Raw genomic sequence first — 24,033 nt, 5'->3', positions numbered from 1 at the left:
CATGGGAAGCTGAAGAAGCAGTGAAATCTAAGTACTCCCATTTGTTCAAATATGATGAGAAGATCCAAGATGCAAAATTGGAGCAATAACAAGTAAGTATAATATATAAGTGCTATGTGATAATAGGGACACTAAACTTAGTCTTGAACTTATTTTGGTTGGGCATTTATACTAACATTCGAGGACGAATGTTTCTAAGGAGGGAAGGATGTAACACCCCATATTTTTCATGAACTTGTTCTATATTTATGAAACTTTGGTATAGCCTTGTGGTATAGGTAATAGACAAGATTTGTTATGCGAGTATTGATAGTGTAGATGAAGTTCTAGATATTTTTCATACATTTCCATGTGACGCGATCAAGTTAACATCGATACAACTATTTAACTTGGAATCATAAGCAGTTATTTGGATCAAAAGTTTAAAGAAACCAAGTGTGTACATGTTAAAGGTTAGATTAAAGGGATTAGGAGCTGGAAATATAATAAAATATTGAGGTTCTTACTTGACATAATTAATCTAGTAGGCGAGTCTCCTACTTGGGTTATATAAGCCAACTTAATGGAACAAGTCCATCAATCAGATTTGGGCCTTTACTAGTACACTTATTTGGGCCCAAATTAATTAAAAGAAGAAGAAAAATTGAGAAAAATCCCAATGGTCAAATCTTCCAAAGCCCAAATATAATGTAGCCCAACTAATAAATTAAGCAAGTAGGTGCATTACGTACTTTGACATTTTTAGCTTCTTGTACTCCTTAAGTAGGTGCATCACCTACTTGGATCAATTTGATTAAATTTGTGGTCCAAAATCAGCTAGGTGGATGGCCAAAATTAGGGACTTTATAAGGACAAATTGCTGGTCATTTTCCCTTATTTTTAAGTCACACAAAAATGGTTACTTCAAAAATTCTCTCTACTTCTTTTAAACAACAAGGAGCAACCCTGTTTTCTTTTCTAGGGTTCTTGGAGAAACCCTAACTTTTGTAGCCAAAGATAAGTGAAAACACTTATGGTTTAGCTTAATTATCTCAAGGAAGTGTAGTAAAACATGCTATAAGTGCTTAATTATCAATTCATGGCAGAATATGGAACAAGCTACTTGTTCACTTTTTTTTTGTTATTAAGATATTTATTTTCTTATTTGGTTTAAAGTGTGAAAGAAAGTGAAAGTTGAAGTTCTTGAGGAGTTCAAATCAAAGGAATAAGTGACAGAATTAACGTAAGCTGATTGTCCATTTTATTCTCTTTATGTATGAATTTAGGAAAGAATTATGGATGTATTGTTATTGAGAATTCAAAGATGATGAGTTCAATAGTTAATCGGTATAATAAAAGTGATTTGGGACATTTTGTGGACTATTTTGTATGTACATGTTATGGGCTGCCAGGTTGATGTTAGAGAAAGGTATGGCTATCTTTAATTGAAATATAAAAGAAAGATGTAGCGGTACACCATCGAACTAATTATTGCATGTGTTTACTGCTCAATCTATTTTACGTATTGTTTGGAGGGTATACTGAAGGTGAGGTAGTTTCGGTGAATCTAATAAGAACATGTATGGTATGTGGGTGTAATAGGAGAAGAAAAGGGTTAAAATAGCACCCTTGGTATATAGATTAAGTTCTTATTGCCCGATTACTATTTTTGTTAAGGTAAGTAGCCCAAATGTGCTCATTGGTTTCTAATACTATTTTACCATATATTTTAATATATATAATTAATCTAAAAAATGGGAAGTGAAGTTGGGTTAGTTTTGGAGTTATATAACCATGTATGTAAGGCATACTCTATTTGCACTCTTTTGTATGAAATCAGACATTTGTTCCATAAAGTAAGCTTCCAAGATTATCCTATAACAACTGATACATAAGAACAACACATTACATTCAATGTATCGATTGACCTTATTCCCACTCTCTAATGTGTTAAAATAGCTCAATACATGCTTATTATTGAACTTTTGCATCTATTTTCACTAGAAAATTTTAGAAGTTTTCCGTTTACTCAAATATGACCCATGTGTATTTTATCTCCTTAACATTTCATTTGTGTGCCAACAACTCCCTACCTCATTGTTGTTGCATAAAGTGCCCATTTAAATGTCTCTTATTGGTAGATTATTGTTTCAAGGTACCAAAATGTTATGACCACCAAAGTAACAATCTCATAGGCTAAATAAACTTTGTAATGTATATCTTTAAAAGGAGTGGTAGCTCAAGGTTATATGCCTAGCATGGGCCAATCTTGATACCCTTATATGTGGATGGCAGCTTAGGGTCATAAGCCCAATATGGGCCGATCCCAATGTTCTTTTGTGGGTGGCAACTCAAGGGAGACAACCTAGCATGGGCTGATTCCAATTTATCTATTTACCACTAATCAGCTGGTCATTTGCATTATATGGCTTACAAAGACTATGAAGTAAGAAAGGTAAAAATAAATAAAAAATATAATGTACGTCATCCCACAAGTACATATAAAGGTGGTCTATTAGCAGTACTTATACATTTGTATTTGATGTATATTGAGCTCTTGTATCATGCGTTTTTACCTTTAACCTTATATATTTAATACATATTTTGGTGCTGACATCTCTCATGGGGAACGTGTATTTTATGCTGCAGGCATAAGTTCTTCAATAAATACACCTCGCTAGTATGAGCATAAGCTATTCAGTGACTATTGGTGACCTCCAGGTTTATTTGGGTCTTTCCGAGCCTGTTCCATACATTTTCATATTATCCAGTATATAAGAGTAGGGTGGGGATTTGTCTCGACCCTAACTAAGTCTATGTATTTTTTAGAGGATTAGTAGACTATTGTAAACTTAACATGGTAGTGTCTTATCTTTTAGATATGGTAGACCCAATGGCCAATTTTGTATATGTAATTTTGTGCTTCCCTACGTAGTTATTCTCATCGATACATAATATAGTGTTTGTTAGAACTTTTTATTGTCATAGTTACATGGATGGGAAGAACAAGGTTATGGATTGGTTCTCTCAGGCCTTTATGACTACGGGAGCCTGTCTACCCTAATAGGAATTTAGGTATGAAAGTTGGTTAAGTTTCACGGTGTTCCCTTATCTATTATCTCAGATAGAGGTACTCAGTTTACCTGTCATTTCTGGAATAAATTTTAAAAGGGTCTTGGTACCCAAATCCACCTTATTAGAGACTTCTACCCTCAGACAGATGGTCATGTAGAATAGACCATTTAGAATCTTGAGGATATGCTAAGAGTATGTGTTGTTGATTTCAAGGATAGTTGGGATGGTCATTTGCCTTTATTGGATTTTCGTAAAATAACAACTATCATTCTAGTATTTGTATCGCTCTATTTGAGTCTCTTTATGGTAGGATATATAGATCTCCAATTAGTTTGTTTGAAGTAGGTGAAGCTGCAGCAGTAGGGCCTGACTTGGTGTTTTATACGTTAGAAAAGGTTCATCCGATCAGAGGAAGTCTTAAGCCTGCCCAGATCTAAAAAAAGGTATGTCGATATGAGAAGAAAGGATCTCAAGTTTGAGGTTGGTGACTTCTTGTACTTGGAAATCTCTCCCATGAAGAGAGTGAAGAGATTCGGCAAGAAAGGAAAACTCTTTCCCTAATATGTCGAACTCTGTCCCTAATATGTCGGTCCATTCTGAATTCACAATTATTTCAGAAATGTATCTTACGATCTTGAATTGCCTTCAGATTTAGCCTCAATACACCCATGTTCCACATCTCATTGTTGAAAAACTTTGTTGGTGATCCAGTTGTAGTTTTTCCCATAGGAATTGTAGATATTCAGAATAGTCTTTCCTTTGAGGAAGTCCCAGTTGAAATTCTTGATGATCAAGTTCGCAGACTAAGGAATAAAGAAGTTACACTAGTCAAAGTTCTATGGGTGAATCAGTCTGTTGAGGGAGCCACTTAGGAAATAGAGGCAGATATGAGGGCCAAGTACCCTCATCTCTTATTTACGAATCCAAATTCATTATATGGTACCAATCTTCTTAATATTTTCTTCTCTCTGTCATGCTCAGTTTAAGCCGTACGTCATTTTGATGTCAATCGTGCATTCATGAACCAGTTTAGTCAGGCATTCCATGCATCATACATTCATAATCAGTGTGTAAGCTTAGTCCATCAGTTCCCTCAACAAGTTTCAATCAAGGATGAATGATCCCAAAGGAGAGATATTGTAACACCCCATATTTTCTTAGCATTATCTAAGTCCCAATACATGAGTATTCATGTATTATATTTTGAAACACTAATTATTCTTTAAGCCTGCCATTGTGTAGGAAATTCAATTAGCTTTCCAACAATATAAAATTCGCCCAAATCTGATAACCTGGTAAGAAGTTATGGCTATTTTAACTTTCAGTCATAAAACAAAGTTATCCTAACCCTTAGCACATCACGTAGATAGCCCAAATAAAAATTACCGATGTTTATTGTAACTCCGTGATTATGGCGCATCACAGAACAGACCAATTTCCTATTTGTCAATTTCCAATAGACCTCCACGATTATGGCGCATCGCGGAGATAGACATAATGGCATCCACAGGCTTAACGTGATGGTGGAACGTTGTACCATTTGTCTAGGTCTAAGTTTTCCCTTTTCCAGTGGCTCGGAAAAATAGTGGCGCATCTCGCCAAGGCCAAAAATAGGAATTGTCAGTTTTCAGCTGATGTTTTAAATCCGTATAAGGGTATTTGCATCTTTTTCCTAAGCCCTAAACCCATCCTAAATCATGAAATTTAGCCCAATTGACCTAAATAATCATTAATTCTTCAATTTCTATCAAATTAAAATCCCTCTTTCTAGAATAAGAAATCCTAGCATACAAATTCAAGGCCAATAATTAAGAACTCACCTATAACTTCAAGAAATTCACTATCCCAGGTATGATAGATGTTCATCTATGGATCCCTTTTATCCATGGTGTCCAAGCAACCCTTTTAAATTATAAAATTATGATTTTTTCAAGTTCTCATATTTTAAATTATGATTTCATCCATGAATTTCCATGTACTATTGATTTTACACTATGTTACCATGGAATTATTGTTATTATTCAATCTTCCATGTTTTAATTCTATTATTTGCTGAATTAAACCATGATTTAATGCTATTATGTTGAATTCATGGTATTCCTACAAATTCCATGACATTTCTATGATTGCTTTAAACCAGAAACTACAAGTGTTTGACAAAATGCCTACAAGAGTGATTTAATTAATAAGAGACTTCAAGATTTGATCTCAAAGTGTTAGTGCCATTTTACAATAATTATTTTAAGTACTGGGGGTATTGAATTCCCAAAATCCAAGCTGTTTATTTAGTCTAGTTTAGTACATTACAAAACAGTCTTCAAAATATCCTATGAGCACTTCAGAATAGTAAAATACCAGACATTTATACTTAGAACAGTGTAGTTTCTCAGTGACTTTCAGTTGGGAGTACGATTTATCACAGATCGAGAGTAGGGATGGAAGCTTCCCCATCAGATAGACAGAGTCGTTAGTAGCAATTCCTATGCTCCAAAACTACATAGCTGGCATAGGATATGAGTAGTCACTTATCAAATTAGACTTGAGTATCTCAAAGGGTTGGGTCACCCATTAGTTCAGGCTTGACACCCTTAGTACTTTATATACTATATCAGTTTTGTGGATCCATACAGTCATCATTAGTACCCATGGCACGGTATTAATACATTTCCAATTGTGGTTACAGGTTAGACCCCGATTATCTAAAATTAAGTAATGTCAGTTATATGATACCTCCCACAGTCTTTGATATCGTTTCAGTTATAGTCTTAGTGTTGTTTTACCAAAGCATACAGATTTTAGTTATTTTACCAAAGCATACAGATTTTAGTTATCTCGGTATTTCAGTTTATAGATTATACTCAATTTATGTTATATTCTTGGTCATGCATCCTCAATATTTCTAGGTTTTAATATATTTTCAGTGCCTACAGATTCAATGCTCTTTATTCAGTACTCCATACTTTATATGCATATCCAGTTAATTATTAGTTCCATTCATGAAACCATGCATATCAACCTACCTTATTTGGCATACCAGTACATTCAAAGTACTGATCGCATACCATTAATTTTACACTATGATATATTATATCATAGGTTATGAGGCTCACTTCCTGGGTCGCTATTAGACTTATCAGATCTTCAGCAGTAAAATTGGTGAGTCCTCATACTTCGAGGAGAGGCTTACATTAATTTATGTCTCAATTAGTAGTTAGTTTGAGTTATATGGGGATTGTTCTATCAACTCATACTTAGTCAGTTAGTTTTAGAGGTTTTTCATACATTAGAGTTAGTTAGTATTCAGATATTACAGTAGTTATCTAGTTTATCACTGTTTTATCAGGTTCAGTCAGTTTTTTCTATAGACTTATATTTCAATTTTAAATTCAGTTATTAAAACCTTATGGCATGTAAGTATGCTTCCATATTTATGATTATATTATTAAGTGCTCAAAGCAGGTACTGGCTCATTGGTTAGCTTGTGGTTTATCAGGATCATAAGCACCGTTTAACGACAAAGGGTTAGTCTCGGCTCGCTACATTCTTACTTTTCCTAATTATTTCTTTGTTTTTTCACCCTATGCAGGTGTTATATTGAGTATCAGTTTGTTTATTATTTACTTCTAGCATTGACGTTGTAGAGATCGAGGTAGTATTGGTAGACTCCAAGCTTACCTGGATCTCTCATTTTTTTATCTTATGTTTTTCATCTCTTTTAAGATACTTTAGATGATTGTTATTACTCTTAATGATTAGAGACTTTTAGGAGTGAAAACTACACTTGGGATGTATTTTTTAAACGTGTGTCTCACTTATATAACTTTGGGTTTATTCTATCCATTGTTTTTATTTTTCTATTACCTTAATTCTTGTTCTTCTGGGGTAGGTTAGCCTTACTTGTCCGGAGGGTACAAAAAATAACATCACGTGTCTATTGTTGATGATGACAGTCTATTTCAACATTCTATAACATTACTAAGTATTATCTGCAGTGATGAGGCCCCGGACATTCCTTAAAAAAGTGAACATAAAATATCAAAATTTTTGACTAAGCCCTCTGTAAGTACAGAGGCTCTCCAATAGCTGAGAGAGAGGACTCTAGCATGGTATTTGATTGTGAGTATAGGTACCTAAATTAGTATCACAAAAAATACAACAACACATGGTATATGTATAAGCTACGACACCTCTCCTTGAATACGCGGCGCCAACACATCAATCACCAACGCAAATAAAAATGGGCTAAGAGTCGATCCTTTGTGAACCCCTGTAAGGACAAGGAAATACTGTAAATCTCCTCCCACCATCCTCACTAGAGTCTACGCTCAATCATATATCTCCTTAATCAATCTGATGTATGACATCGTAACCCCTATCACCTCTAAGCAACACCAGAAAACCTCTCCAGGGGCTTTGTCATATGCTTTCTCCCGGTTGATGAACACCATGTGTAAGTCTCTCTTTATTTTCCTATACTGTTCCACCAGTCTTCTCACTAGGTTAATTTCCTCTATCAACAAGTGACATGGCATAAATCCAAACAGATTCTCAGAAATAAACACACTCCTCTTCAAACTCCGCTAGACCATCCTCTCCCAAATCTTCTTAAAAATTATATTAATTCATGAGAAACTAAATTAAATACATTAAAATGAAAATAATAAGTGAAACAAAATTTCATTAGCTGAACTTGTTCAATACAATACTAGTTAAAACGTTTACATCATTGGATTATACCCAAGAAAATTTAAATTAAATACCTGAACTCTATCTGACTATCTATGAAGCCTATACCTATACTTAATATTTGTAGCCGATACATGAACCCAACTATCTCTAATTAATAAAAATAAATAAAACAAAATACCAAAGGTATAAACTGACTTGATTCCTTGGATAAAGAGAACTCATCACTTGCTGGCTCGAATATGCGATCTCCCTGACCACGATGTATAAAAAAATATAGCCAGATATATATGGTCAGTAATTCTATAGTGTAATAATCTATGGGGGTAAAGGGAATAATTAAAACTGATATAAAAATCATAATCTCAAAACATTCATGCAAAGTGTTAATAGACTCATCGTGATCACGAATAAAACTTAAATCTCAAAAAGCATAAGTATAATTCAAAAAGCTATATCTGAAGTTAGTGAGTCATTACACTTAATTTCTAAAATCATCTTTTCCAAGAAATATTCTCATAACCTACAAAAACCATGATAGCAACATGGAATCTAATATCTAAAATCCCCATCTAAAGGGCCTAATATACCTTTCTAGGGTATAGAGGCTAACTGGGGTGATCACCTAACTATGTCTATCTAGACAAGCTGAATAATATATGAAATGCCTATTAGGACAAGCTACATGCCCATTTGGACTTGCTGACTAATAACCTATGGTGCACGTACTTTATGGAACTAGGGTACGCTAAACCTTTGCTCCTAGGTGCAAGGTACTACTTCTAAAATCATACTATTACTTGTACTATATCTATGAAATTCATCTTAGAAATAAGCATATGAGCTTATAAATCTAAAAATTCAAAATTCTTCTATTTCTATTTCAAAATCTTTATTTCTTTTGTAAACTTCCTATCTTGTGTGTAATCATAAATAAAAAGTGAAACATTTGTTATGTTGTTATACTTTTGTATCTTGATATAGTGAACTTGAACTTCTTATAAACTATGTGAACAATAGTTAAAATGCAATCTTTTATCAACTCATAGAAATTTCCTGTCAAAAATACTATAGTAAATGCATAAGATCACTTTCATTAATAAAAACATAAGTAAATATGTAATCTTGTGTTGAAGGCTTAACTAATGAAGAAATATCGAATATTAAAGCATAAGAAGAATGGATATAAACCCTAGTAAACCAATTTCTTCAAACTAAAATAAAAATCAAACTCTTGGACATAAGGATGCAAGAATATCTTGTTAAAACCCCACATTCATGAATTTGTTAAACATTCTTGAGAGAAACTTGATTGGAGTCTTGGATGCTTGAATTTTTTTATAGGAAACCCTTATTTGTATGTTCTTGAGAGTATGGGAGAAGAGGAATCATGCATTTGGTTTATTGGATGAGGTCAAAATATGTTACTATTAGTTATAGGATGATTAAGGACGTAAATAAATAGTTTGCCATCGAAAAACTGAATAACAATATGAGTTTTAGCGTTTCTTGTACCATGGTACTGGCACTCGGTTATCATGGAGCCCAAAGGGAATGCCACTCTTTTATCCTAGAACACAAAAGGCAATCCACACTATTATCATAGAGCACACAGGGCATGCCATACTGTTATCGTGGATCCTCACTGGTTCACTTTAAAAAATGCTCATAACTTTTTCCTTGGGTATTTGATTAAGGCGAAATCAGATGGTCGAAAAGAGGTCTCAATTAACTTTAATTTTGTGGGTGTTGATCTCCAAAAATGAATATACTCTAGTTGTTATACACGTTTAAAGTTTTCCCTTGTAAGATCGAATACCAAAAATCAATCGATAACAATAGTTCTCAACTCAATTTTGGTCAAAGTGTTTCCTATGAACATTCTTCGCATCAAAGAACTTTATACACAAGATAAATATTCATGACACTTACCTATGATTAAGCTGTATAATTTTTAGATATATAAACATATGACAAATGGTAGAATCTTAGCTAAAAACTTTTGTGGTATTACAATTTCACCCCCTTAGGATCATTCATCCTCAAATGAAGACTTATATTGGTTAGAAAAGAGTCTAGTTACTTACATGAAACTGAAGTTCTAAATTGATCATGTTTAATAACTAGAATCACCTTCTGATAGAGTACTGACTAGCTGATCCATATGGAACATGAACACATACATAGGAATCACATGGAATAATATAGACATGAAATTAGAAGAACACAATGCTAGGAGATAAATCTATTTCTCCCATTGAATCATTGTTAGAAGTGAAAAAAATAAGTTTCTTAGCTATCTTGTCTTCGAATGAAGGATATAGATATTCTAAAAATATAAAACCCATAATCCCAAAATTGATTTTTGAGCTGACTTTATTGACTATCAGGAGTTGATTCATGCTAATGTTTAGAACTCAATTGAAAATTTTTTTGCGGTTTAATTTGGGATTTTATTAATAATTCAAATCATAGTTCACAAAGGATAGACCAACCCATTCAATACAACCGCTAAATAATAATCCAAAATAAAGAATTGATCGACCCATCAAATTACCCACTCTAAAAGGAAAAAGACATATAGTGAGTAGGGTTTATATATTGAGCAATGTTTAGCTCTATCTCCACTACTTTTTTGCCAACTCCTCCATGGTTGCCTTTAAAGATCGTTAATTTGTGTTGCTCTAACCGTAGGTGATAAACACCCTTCCTTGGTTGGATTAGAGTGACATATCTTTCAGCTTGTAAAAGTAAACCTTTTCCGCATTTGACTACTTGAGTTAACATTTACTCTATAAGCTCTACTTTCTAATATTCTATCTTGACCATCGGTTGAGTTTTCTAGTGTAAGGGTCCCTACTTTGGTTTTCGGTGCTAACAACTTGGGTCTGGTCTGCTGACATATGGTGTTTAATCTCGGTATGATGCCTCTATTAGAGTGCTTAAGTAGACTAACTAACCTTACCAACAATCCTTGTATTCTTGGTCTACAGTTATAGAAGCGATAGAGATTGTGAGAAACTCAGACCCACTTGTAATTGTATGGTTCATAGATCCTCAGTCATATGCATTGAAGTTTCCATTGGCTTGTAACTAGGCTAAGTAGCAGTTTCACCTTTTTGTGTAGCTTGTTAGGTTATAAATTTTCCATGTGAACCAACTTACTTTAGCCTTGCCAGTCGTTCTAGCTCTTTGACAATGCTAGACTCAAATAGCATCTTTGGAGTTTATCACTATTTCAAATATTCCTTCCTGCACTTGGTAACTGATTGAAGGATGTATAGGTGAATTCCTTATGTTCCAATGCTATGTTGGCTAGGTAGTCGGCTAATTGGTTGCCTTTTCTTTAAATATACTTAATCTGCAGTTGCTTATTTAATAAAATCTATCATATTTGACTGAATGTGTATGCTATCCTCCATGGTATCCCCCATTCCCTGCTTAAGAGCTTTTACATCAATTGTGAGTCAGTTTGAATAATAACTTTATTTTACTTTGAGCTCCTTCTGTGAATTACTAAATGTAAAATAGCCATGTCCTTTGCTTCAATGTAATTTGTATCAACTATTTCTGCTCCTTCTGTATGTATTAGGTCACCCTGTGAGTCCCTTAGACAAAAAGCCTAGAACTTCTCCCTAGATTTTCTTTGATACCCCATCTATGTTATAGTTAACCCAACCATCCTGTGGAAACTTCCATAAGACTAGTTTAACCTTAATCCTAGGTTTTAACTAATTGAGTTGTTGTATGATTCCAGGTGTTTCAAAATAGAATTCAATAGTAGGCTTTCTAACTTTGAGTAGTATCCTAAGGTGCCTAGTTACATTAAAGATTAGCCTCTGTATAGAAATTCCTTTACCCTCATATTTAATAGCATTTCTCCTCCTCCATAATTCTCATATTATAATTGGTTGTATTGCTCTGAAGTAAAATTTCTCTTTTACTTTGACTTTGTCTTCCCACCATGAATATATCGTATTCCTTAAGATTCATCCTTGGATGTTTATTCCTACAAAAGAATAAAAATAGGACCAAGTCCTATCAGTAGCATAAGATCTCATCAGCACATGAGATATAGTCTCTTGTGCAGAATTTTTGCTGCACCAATATTTGGATGGACCCTTTACTCCCACATTCTAATATTATCATCAAATTCTTTCGTTTCTTTCCACATTCTCCACATGAAAAACACTATCTTTAAAGGAAACCTATTTATCCATAACTGCTTAAAAAATTCATTAGGTTATTCTCTCTGTCTGACATAATGCCAAGCTGATTTAACACTAAAGTTACCTCTTGTTTCCACACTCCATATTATTGTGTCCCTTTATGGTGATGGATGAGATGGTCACACCCTATGCATTATATGTTCCACAATATTCTCTATGAATAACTCTTCTAGCAGGTTTGCATTCCCTTGCCCATTTGCCACCAAATCTTTGATATTCTGGTATCTGTCATCCCATTCTTGCTTTCTTGCATTATAGAGTAGAAATATCCTAGTCTAATCTAGTTATCATACAAAATATGTGCATCCCCTCCTCTAAGTTTCCAAGTTATAAGATTATCAGTAAGATCTCTTACTTGTAGCATCTTTTTCGACACTTGAGAGCCTCCTCCTAGTTTACACATAACATCCTAGGGATGAGTTCTTCTGCAGTACTTATTCAGCATAGAGTCACTCCATATACATTTATTAGTTCTAAGGTTCCACCAGAACTTACAAAATAGAGTTATGGACACATCTTGCACTAACCTAAAACCAAAACCTCCCTCCTCTTCTGGTAAGCATATTTTTGACAAAACTGCTCAATGCTTACCCCTACCTCCTATAGTACTACTCCCAAAAATATTAGCAAGACTTTTCTAATTATTATTTAATATATTCTTTGGAGGATTCATGACTGATAGATAGTCTATGGGAATACGTTGTAGCACAGGTTTAATTAATATAACTCTCCCACCAAAAGATAAAAGTTTACCTTTCCATACTTGTATTTTGTTACTGATCCTATTCATTAGCTGTTGTTAATACACCTTCTTTTACATCATGTAAAAAATAGGACATCCCAAATAATTGAATGGAAAGCCAGTCTCAAGATTCCAGTAGAAACTTTAGCTGTAAAAACTTTACCATTAGATAAACCCCTATGCAAGTACAAAGCTTTCTTCTCCTTATTAATTTTCTGTCGAGATACCACTACATACTTCTCCAAAGTTTTTGACAGCATTTTCAAAGACCCAAATTCAGCCCTACACAAAATGATCATATCATCTGCAAATGCAAGATAATTGGTTCTTGGCCTACCTCTAGGCATACCAAAAAGTTTGAACTCATTCCTTAGTATCAGTTCTTTAAAACTTCTTGGTAGTACTTCAGCTGCAATGATAAACAAAGTCGGTGATAGTTGATCTCCTTGCTTAAGACCCCTAGTGGACTTAAAGAAACCCTTAGTTTTTCCATTCATTAATATGGAGTACCAATTGTTAGACAATAGTCTAAAAACCACATTAATGACTTCTTCACAAAACCTAATTCTCCGTAACACTTTATTGAGAAACAACTACTCTAGTTTATCATATTGTTTCATCATGTCCAATTTCATTACTATATTTGGAGGCTTTCTCTTATTTCTTCTTTCAGACACAAATTCCTTCACAACTAAGATATTCTCAGCAATACTTCTCCCATGAACAAAGCTAGCCTGCTCTTTAGAGATAATTTCAGGAAGTAGATACTTAATCCCTTTCATGAATAATTCTAGAGAAGATTTTATTCACAAAGTTTCTCTGTAGAATAGGTCTCAGGTCTGAAAAAGTGTTCACCATAAGATTTTTGGTAATAAAACAAAGTTAGTATGTGTGATAAACCTAGGATGCTCATACCCATTGAATAATATTCTTACCAACTAATGTAAGTCCTTTGCTATTGTATGCCAAGCATCCTAATAGAAAGCACCTGTCATACCATTTGGTCCCCCAACATAATTTTTGTTCAACCCCATGACTGCCACCTTCACTTTTACTATTGATGGAACCCTCTTTAATTCTCTATTCTGGTCTTCTTTTGTTGTTCTTAGAAGAACCTTAAACATTTAGAAGTCCTCAATATCCTCTTGCTTCTCAAATTGCTATTCATAAAATGGAGTTGCATTTTCAATAATTTCATCTTTATTGTTTGGCCAGAAACCTTGATCATTCTGTATACTCTGAAGTTTTAGTCTTGACCTTGTTCCTTTAACCTCTGCATAAAAGAATCTTGTGTTTCTTTCTCCATCCTTGAACTATTCAAAACTAGACTTTTTCCAACAAAATTCCTCCTTCCTTTTTAGCTGCAATGCCAACTCTGTTTGTTCTATAAACAAATCAGATATATTTACCCCTATAGTCTCCTCCTTAAACTAGTTTTCTCTTACTTTAATGACCTCATCCAAAGTAGCAATCTCTTGAAATATGTTTCCAAGAGTTTGGTTACTCCACAGAGTTAATGCAACCTTAGTCTTCTTCAACTTTTGGTGGGTCTTAAATTTAGTAAATTCTAAGCTTAACTCAGTCTGTTAAAGCTTGTTAAGGGGTCTTAAATTTAGTAAATTTTAGCTAAGTATTCAGACTTAGTGTTATTTCAACCTTCATAGGTTAGCAACTCTATTTAACAACCCTCATGACCTTAGAGTAATGATTTTTTAGGTTGAATCATGATTAAGAATGTAAGTTAGTGTTATTTAAACATTCATAGGTTAACAACTCTATTTAAACCAGTGGATTGATGTGATCTCCACGCGCCGCATCGCCCATAGCGTCAATGAATATTTTCGTCAATCTCCCAGTGTAAATTTTAGTGAACCAACAGGGACTCAATGTAGCTCATTGGCCATTTCATTGATGCCAATGACGTGGCACGTCGATCTGGGCATTGCTAGGTTAGTTTTCAGTCATTAAAATGACCCATCCTTATGGGTTATTGGATTTGTTTCCCACATCTATAAGCCTCAAAGTACAAAATTAAACCCTTCTAAGAGCAAAAACTATTCATTCGTCATAAATTGCTCTCTAGAACAAACCCTAGGAGATTTGAAATTCAATTTAATGCTAAAGAACTTACCGTCAATCTTTCAGAATTTAATTGTTAAGGTATGTCAAGTGTTCATCCAAGGGTCCCTTCAACCCTTGGAGGCCAAGAAAATCTTTTAAATTTTAAGTAAATTGATTTTATGATTTCCATGATTTAGATTCATGTGTATTCACGATTATAATGTAGTGGTGTAGCTAATTGCTCTACAAGCCTTGGGTTACCAGGGTTTATCAACTCCACATCTCCCAAGTCATCTTCCTCTGTATTTAGATGTCATAATTGTTGACCGTCATTCTGCACATTCACCTGAGCTCTAGCTAAGTCTGCTAACATGTCAGCCTCCTGCTGGTCTGCCATTCTACCGATTAGTTGCGGTTTTAGATTAAATGGTAATAATTGTTCTCCAAAAATTTTTGTTCTTGGCATGAACCACAAACGTCCATCAGCTAAGAGAAATAACAAATAAACATAAAACTAGGAAACTTCACTAACAGTCAATTAGCACACACAACTTCAATTTAAAACTGTATTCCCTGACATCGGCGCCATTTTTGATAACACTCAAACTATACCTCTTTTATGAGAATGTAAACGATCGTTTTCAATATATAACCCAACTAGGTTAGGGTCGAATCCCATAGGGAATATGGTGTGAATTTGAGTTATTGCAGGTTAATCAACTAATAGCTATCAATTTCCTGCAATGGGGCTTTTTAGAAAGGTAACAAATAATTTCTTCTAAATTCAGTATTTGAAATAAATATGATAAGGAAAACCAGAGTTATGTTCACTCTGGGTGTTGGGATTTGACAGACGCTAGTAACTATTTAAGATTCTTGTGGTAGGTGGGAACAACAGGCCATCCTTGTCAAAGTTATATCTAAATGCTTCTCAACCTATTTAGACATTTAACCACCTAATTCTCTAGAACTTAGGAAATTTATATTTCATAACAGGATGTTATCCTAAGGTAATTAATCATCTTAGAACATTAATTATTAAATTAAAGTTTGATGCTTCTAAGATCCTGTTGATAATTAACTTCTTATTAGGGTGGATTTCTTATGTCAAACAAACCACCAGTAAGCAACGCCTATTGCTTCCAACCATTCGTCAGAGTGTAAAATGATGGAATTAACAAGAATTTTCTACCACTGTTATAATCTTAAACACATAGTTACGTTACAAATCCAAACCCATAGATCCGACAACTCGGGTTAAAGGAATTTAGCTACTCATAATAAAATAATCGAGACAATAAGTTGAATTCATAGTTTTATATATGAACTTACAGCAAGATAAATAGCAACAAGTGTTTCACAGATTTGATTCACAGTACAAAATCCCAAAACAATAGTAATAATCTCTCCAAAAATCATTATAAAGTTCAAGTCAGAAAACTTGAGAGAAGATATTCACAAAATGTCAGTCCCCCCCCCCCCTTTATTAGAAAACTCTAACTTATGGAAATAAAATCATAGATCACAGTATTTTCTCAGTTAGGAAACGACATTTGTGATGGCTTATCAGGAGTCTGATGACTTATCAGGAGTATCGTCAGCAACTCTTCACTTTTGACAATCTTTGCCTTAGGTTGACGTTGAGATGTAATGGCTTATTAGGCATGTGATCACTTATCAGAATTGTTGTTGCTTCTTTAATTAAAATTCCATTCCCTGCCTAAGACTAACGACGATCCTAATGGCTTATTACACTTATAATGGACTATCACAAATGTCATCATGAATTCCAACTAAAGCCCATTCTCTATCTAAGCCTAAGGATAAGCCAATGGCTTATCACACTTCTGACGGCCTATCACAGAAGTCATAACAAATTGTAGCTAAAGCCTATTCTCTATCTAAGGATAATGGCAAATTTGATACCTTATCACAAGGCTGATGACTTATCAGATAAGTCGTCAGCTATACTTTTCTCTCTACTTACTCAAAAATCAACTCTTTTACTTTCATTATTGCTGGTTCTCTTGCATCTTGACTTTTACTTCAATATCAAACATAAAATAGTCAAATATAACAAAAGTTGCTTAAGACTTTGCAATTATTCTTAGTTAAAAGCCTCAAATATGTTAGCATCTGCTCACACATCATAGAGCCTTTCTCAGTCTCTACCCTAGTATGTCAATCTATCATAGCCCGACGAGTATATAGGAACTTTCCGATTATGGTATCTTAGAAAGCCACTTCAGTAGACTTAGTTGAATTAGAGATGATTGATTTTAATGCAATACTCAACATAGATTGGCTCCATTCCTGCTATGCGTCAGTCTAGAAGAAATAAAATTGTTTAATTTCAGTTCTCAAATGTGCCCGACCTAGAGTAAACAGGTAGTACTTTAGAACTTAGGGGTCATCTTGTTTCCTACCTTAGGGAAAGGAAAATGATATCTAAGGAATGTGTCTACCATCTCATTTGAGTCTAGGACATTAGATCAGAAACCTCTATTCTTAAGTCATATCATTAGCATGTGAATTCCCAGACCTATTTCCTAAAGATCTTCCCAGAGTTACTCCCACAATGGAAGTCGACTTTCGAATAGACCTTCTTCCAGATACTCATCCCATACCTATTCCACCATACAGAATGTCTCCAGCAAAAATCAAAGAATTAAAAGAACAGTCAAAAGATCTCCTAGATAAGGGGCTCATCAGACCCAATGTGTCCTCATGGAGTGTACCAATCCTATTCGTGCGCAAGAAAGAAAGTTTTTTCAGAATGTGTATAGACTACCATCAGCTAAATAAAGTTACGGTCAAGAACAAGAATCCACTTCCCTAGATTGATGACTTTTTTGATGAACATTAGGGTGCCAGTTAATTTTCTAAGATAGTCCTCAGATCAATCTATCCATCAGCTTAGAGTTAGAGAATGTGATATTCCAAAAATAGCTTTCAGAACTCGGTATGGTCACTTCAAATTTATAGTCATGTTATTTGGTCTTACTAATGCCCCAACAGAATTAATGGGCTTGATAAACCACGTGGTCAAGCAGTACTTGGACATGATCATCATTGTGTACATAGATTACACTCTTGTTTATTTTGATAATGAGGATAAACGTGCTGATCATCTGAGAATCATACTTTAGATTCTAAAAAACAATCAGTTATTATGGTATCTTATTTATTCATGTCTTACATGTCCACTCTATGATAATAGCTTATATTTGTGCATGTTAGCAAAACTCATGTAATACAGTAACTAGTAAAGGAGTTTCAGTTCACTCAGTATTACGAATAATATTTCATGAACATAAAAACTCCAGACTCAGGTCATGCAGCTCATGACTCATGTCTGCATGTCATGCTTTACAGTATGACCAGTTCCCAAGGCTAATGCTACAATCCTATAGGTTGGCTAAGTTCAGATTATGTCATGTATATCCTTAGTTTAGGTTTCTTGATAAATCAATAGAGTTGTTATTCTGTTCCTCAGACCTTAGTTAAGTGTCGAGTTTGGAATAATATTTATTCATGGTTCAGGTCCTTATGTTTTAAACCTTTAGTGAACTCTCCTTATAAAATAATGTATCTATGAGCGATTACTTAGATGGGAAAGAGTAAATATTTTATGATAAGGAAAGATTTTTGCATGTTTTTTACGATGCTGTAGTTATGAGAATAGGCCTGAATGTTAGGGTAGTTTGCTAAGTAAATTGCTAGAAAGAATTTGTATGTAGTTGTTGAATGGAGAGAAATCAAATTTTTTTATGAGATAATAAGTAGAGAAAATGCCGAGTGTGAGTGTCTATTCAGATCCTCAATTTATGTTAGTCTCTATCACGTAGTATTAGAACTTAGTAGTCAATTCCAGTATAAGCTCAGTTCAATTTATGATATTCAGTTCATGTATCCCGTTTTAGTCTCAGTTATGATCTCATATTCCCATTTATATATTGTTAGTAAATTATCTCAAGTTCATCAGTATTCTCAGCTTCAGTTAATAGTATTCCTTATATTAGCTTATTCCATGTTCAGTTAGACTAATAAACTTGGTATCCATTACCATTGCATATTTAGTCATGCATTCATGAATCAGTTCAGTCATGCACTCATGCATCAGATATGCATGTTCAATTTGAAAACTCAACTTATAACTAGCTTTAATCATGTGTTCCATGCATTTGATATGCATGTTTAGTGTGTAAGGTCAGTCTATCAGTGTTTCTCAGCTTAGTTAGTCTCATTGAAGAATACATATTCCTAAAGGGGAGATATTGTAAGACCTTACAAAATTCTAAGCTTAACAAAATTCTAAGCATAACTTAGTCTGTTAAAGCTTATTAAGGGGTTCCAAACTTAGAAAATTTTAGCTAAGTATCCCTACTTAGTATTATTTTAGCCTTCTTAGGTTGATGACTCTATTTCACTACCCTCATCACCTTAAAGTAATTATATTTTTAGGTTGAATCTAGATTAGTAATGTCAGTGGGTGTTCCCAGACAAGCTTTGCATTTTTTGGACTTCATTTGGATTACATTTGAAAGCTCAAACCAGTGAATCGATCCGATCTCGACACACTACGTCGGTCGTTGCGTCAATGAATATTTTCCTCCATCTTCCTGTGCAAATTCTAGTGAACCGATATGGAATTCACACGGTGCATTAGCCATCATGTTGATGCCAAAGACGTGGTACATCGGTCTGTGCATCGCTAAGTTAGTTTTCAGTTATTAAAATACCTCATCCTCAGGGGTTATTAGGCCTTTTTCCCACATCTATCAGCCCTAAAACACGAAATTAAACCCTTCTACAAGAAAAACCTATTTATTCTTCACAGTTTCTCTCAAGAACAAACCCTAGTAGATTTCAAAATCAATTCAAGGCTCAATAACATAGCGTCAATCTTTCAGAATTTAATTGTTAAGGTATGTCAAGTGTTCATCCAAGGGGCCCTTCCACCCTTAGAGTCTAAGGAACTCTTTTAAACTTTAAGTAAATTGATGTCATGATTTCCATTATTTGGATTCAAGTGTGTTCAAGATTATAATGTTGATTAAGTTTCTATTCCATGATTAAGTGCAAGATTTTTGTAAAAACAATTATTGTGTATGTAGTATCATGTGAATTCATGTTAAAGCTTTGAAATTATGATGATCATGTGTTGATTAGTACTATGTGCATATACAATGCCTACTAAGTGTTTCATGAGTTGTTCATATGAATTAAATAGTGAGATTATATCATATTAGCATGTATACTAGTTCATGCAATTCAAGTGGTTGATAAAGTACCTCTATAGATCCATTATGAACAAGTGTGCATTTCTATGCTATACAAGTTCATGTGATGCTTTACTTTTTATGCTATCGAGTTCAGGGGCTATTTAATACTTGAAAATTTAGATGCTTACCTAGAGCCAGTGTCAGTTAAGGAATAATCTAAGCTATGTCATGATCAGTAGTACTCTCAGCTAGTTATAGAACTCTGGAAAAACTCAGTCGACTCAATATCAGTCCAGTCCAGTTTAGTATTTTGTTTAGACCTCAGTAAATTCAGTCAGTTAATAGAATTCAGTAGTATTTCATCAGTCAACAAAACTCAGTGAAAATATTTTGATTAAGTTAGACAGTACGATCAGTAACAATTCCATCTAGCCAGTATAGTTTAGAATTTAGTCCAGTGTCTATTCAATTAGGAGTAGGATTCAGCACCGACTGAACCCAAGGATGGGGACTCACCTACCAGTAGAGGGTAAGATCCTTAGAAGAATTCTTTCTGTTCCAGAACTACAAAGCCAGCATAGGTTGAGACATCAACCTACCATTTAAGGGTTGATGAGGTGTCCTACCTACCAGTTGAGGGTACCACCATTCTCATTTAGAGCAAATTCCAGATAAAGGTGACTCAGATTGTCTTTACCCGTGGCATGGTACTGACAGCCTTCTAACTTGGGTTATAGGTTGAACCCTAATCTATTAAGAAAAAGGCATATTATTTAGATGATTACCTCCCACAATCTTAGTTTCAGATTCAGTCTTAGTGAAGAACTCAGTTCAGTTCTACAGATTAAGTACGATTAGATACAGTCACTCAGCTCAGTATAGAACTCAGACCAGCTCTTTAGAATATAGACTGTCAGATACAGTCACATAATTATCTAATACAAAATATCAGAAAACTCAGATATTAGTAAATCAATAGTTTAGAAATCAGTATCCAGTGTTATCATGATCTCAATTATAGTTTATGTATTTATGCATGTACTCTCACTCAATTATATTCATGTCATTCAGTAAGTATTATCTGTGCATATGAACCCATGCATCTCAGCCTACCTCACTTAGCATACCAGTACATTCAAAGTACTGAAGCATACCTTTCTTTTGTGCTATGATGTCTTATATCATAGGTTCAGACGCATGGGCTCTCGATCTTACTGAGAAGCCCAATTTATATGTAGTAGACTTAGTGGTGAGTCCTTATAGTTCAAGGATAGACTTATTACTTTAGTATTTTAGTATCTCATTTTATCAATTTTCAATAGTTTGGGTTAGTTGGGGGCTTGTCCCATCAACTCCTTGTTTAGAAAATAGAGGATTTTTAGACTAGAGTATTTTAGACAGATCTATCAGTATTCAATTTTTAGTATTTAGTATTTACTTTCAGTTTGAACCTTATGGCAAGTTTCCACCTAATTTATGCATAATTACATTATTATTATTCAGTTATTAGAGCAAGTACCAGTTATGGGTTAGCTTATGGTTCCTCGAGATTATGAGCACTATGTAGTTTCTAGGGTGCAGACTCGGGTCGTTACACCTTATTTCTTCCATAGAATTTTATTTTTCATTCATAAATCCACCAATCAGAAGGGCTTGATTAGTTGCTCCTATAGTGTATTACAATGCACTAACATTGGTGCATGGTCAAAGCCACTACATACTAGATTTTCTACCTCAAGAACTGGAAAAATTATTTGTATCTTTTCATTTGACAACACTTTATCTAGCCCTTTGAATATGATGTCTTCAGTTATTCTACCATTCAGCCATGTAAATTTATTTCTCATGAAAGATGCCTCCTTTAAGTTCCAGATGTTGATACAGTGATTAAAGTCTTCTATCTTTTCTATTGCAACTGGCAATCCGCCAAGCTTCTCCTCTACATTCCTTATTATATTAAAGGCTCCACCCATCATCAAAGGCTATTGAATTGTGTTAGCCATTTCCTCCAGAGATTCCTGTAGGTATAATCTTTAATTTTTACTGCATTCGGCATAAATTAAAGTAACCACTACTTAGCCATTTCCTCTAGAGATTCCTGTAGGTATAATCTTTAATTCTTACTGCATTCGGCATAAATTAAAGTAACCACTACTACTACTCCTGCATGTTGATTCTCCAAACTTAGTGTAAGTTATTGTTCTTAATCAATGAGGACATTATACTTCATGATTGACTCCATAAAATCCCAAATCTTTCCTGATATATTTACAACTGCATGTTGTATCCCAATTCTTCTTTTATATTCTCCTATGTTCTGGCCCTCCTAAAATAGTTCCATAAGGCCTAAGAAACCAAATTGATTTTTCTTTTGCATGGTTATCAATATAGTAAAAGATTTTTCTGTATTGACAAAGCTAATATTCTAGATTAGTGCATTCATTCTGAACTAGATTTGGAGATGTGGCTCCTTGTACACATTGAACAAGCACCTGTGGTTGGCACTGTTTTCTTGACCTTCTTATTTTTATTTCCATGTTTGGCATTTAATGATTTAATCTACTTTGGAGATAAATTTCCATCTATTGCTACCCCCTCAATATTGTCCACCAAATCTTCAACATCTAAATCCTCTTTATTGTTATTAACAACATCTATAATATTCCCTGCTTTAATTGCTAGAGGTACAATACCCTCTATTACTTCTTCCTGCTTCTTCTTCTTATCTCTATCAATCAACACTAAATCTTTTCTAACTTTATTGGGTTCTCCATCATCCTATTTAGGATACTAAAACTGTCCCTTCAGTTGATCAGTACTGCATGCTGCTATTTCATCTAGTTGTTGATTGTCTTTATTGCTGCCTTTGTCCTCTTGATTTTGCTCTGAATTATTCTCCTGTGTGGATTTACTCTCTTCAGATGGTTTTGCATCTGAATTCCAAAAGATCTTATTTACCCAATCATCAGTGCTTTCCTTAGTGTGTATACTGTGATAGATTGGTTTCCCTTCTATCTTTTCCTGATTTGAAACATCAAAGGCATTTGACGTCTCAATCTCATCAGTCTTTTCTGCCACTTATCCCACTATATGTCTATACTTTTCTCTTCTGTACTTGTTTCTTCTTTGCATCCATTGATGTTTATTGTCCTCCCTTAATACATTTTCCTTACCCCCTCTTTCTACTTGCCATTTTCTTTACCATTGTATTTTTATTTTTGTTACTTATTTTCCTAATAAAAAAAATCTGGATGAATGATCCAACAGGTTTCTTCATCATGTCCTTGCAAGAAGCACTCCTTACAATACTTTGGCTTATGATCATACTAAATATGGATCCACTTAGATTTTATGCTTCATTAATGTCATCCTCCTAATTGATTTTAAACCTGTGTGGTAGCTTAGCTATTTATTCCACCTCGATCTTCACCCTTGCACAACTTTGACTTCTATGATTCTTCGTGGCCATATCTACCATTAGGGGTTTACTTACTGCTGATGTAATAGAAAAAATAGCCTTCTTTGAAAAAATGTTTGGTGGTAAATCAGGTAATGAAATCCATGCAACTCGTACAGTAGTTTCAATGTCTGGTTCAAACCATAGATTGCACTTGAGAGTTCTCATCTACCATAGTATGTCCTTTTCCTTAATATAATACGCAGTAGTTCACAACAATTGAACATAATCTTCTATATGATTAAATCTAATCAATATATGTCTTTTATCAAGAACCCCTATTGTACATTCTCCTTGAATTCCACATTGTATAAGTATTGCCCTTCTTAATTTAGTAATTTCAGGTTTTCCATATGAAAGCTTACCAATGATTGCATAATACAAATTCTCCTGCATTATCAAGCTTTTAACTTTTGAAGCTGTCCACGTAATACTTGGTTCCCCATGCAACATCACAATCGGTTTCGGAGGAACCCTACTATTCTCATGTATGTACGTTTTGTGTTTTATCAAGTCAATGTATTTTTTAGCAGCTTCATTGTTTTTACACTCTCCTTTAGTAATCTTTTTTGCGGATTC

This window comes from Capsicum annuum, chromosome 5, assembly GCF_002878395.1.
Source record: "Capsicum annuum cultivar UCD-10X-F1 chromosome 5, UCD10Xv1.1, whole genome shotgun sequence".
Taxonomy (NCBI): Eukaryota; Viridiplantae; Streptophyta; class Magnoliopsida; order Solanales; family Solanaceae; genus Capsicum; species Capsicum annuum.
Note: the sequence above shows the minus strand (reverse complement) of the source record.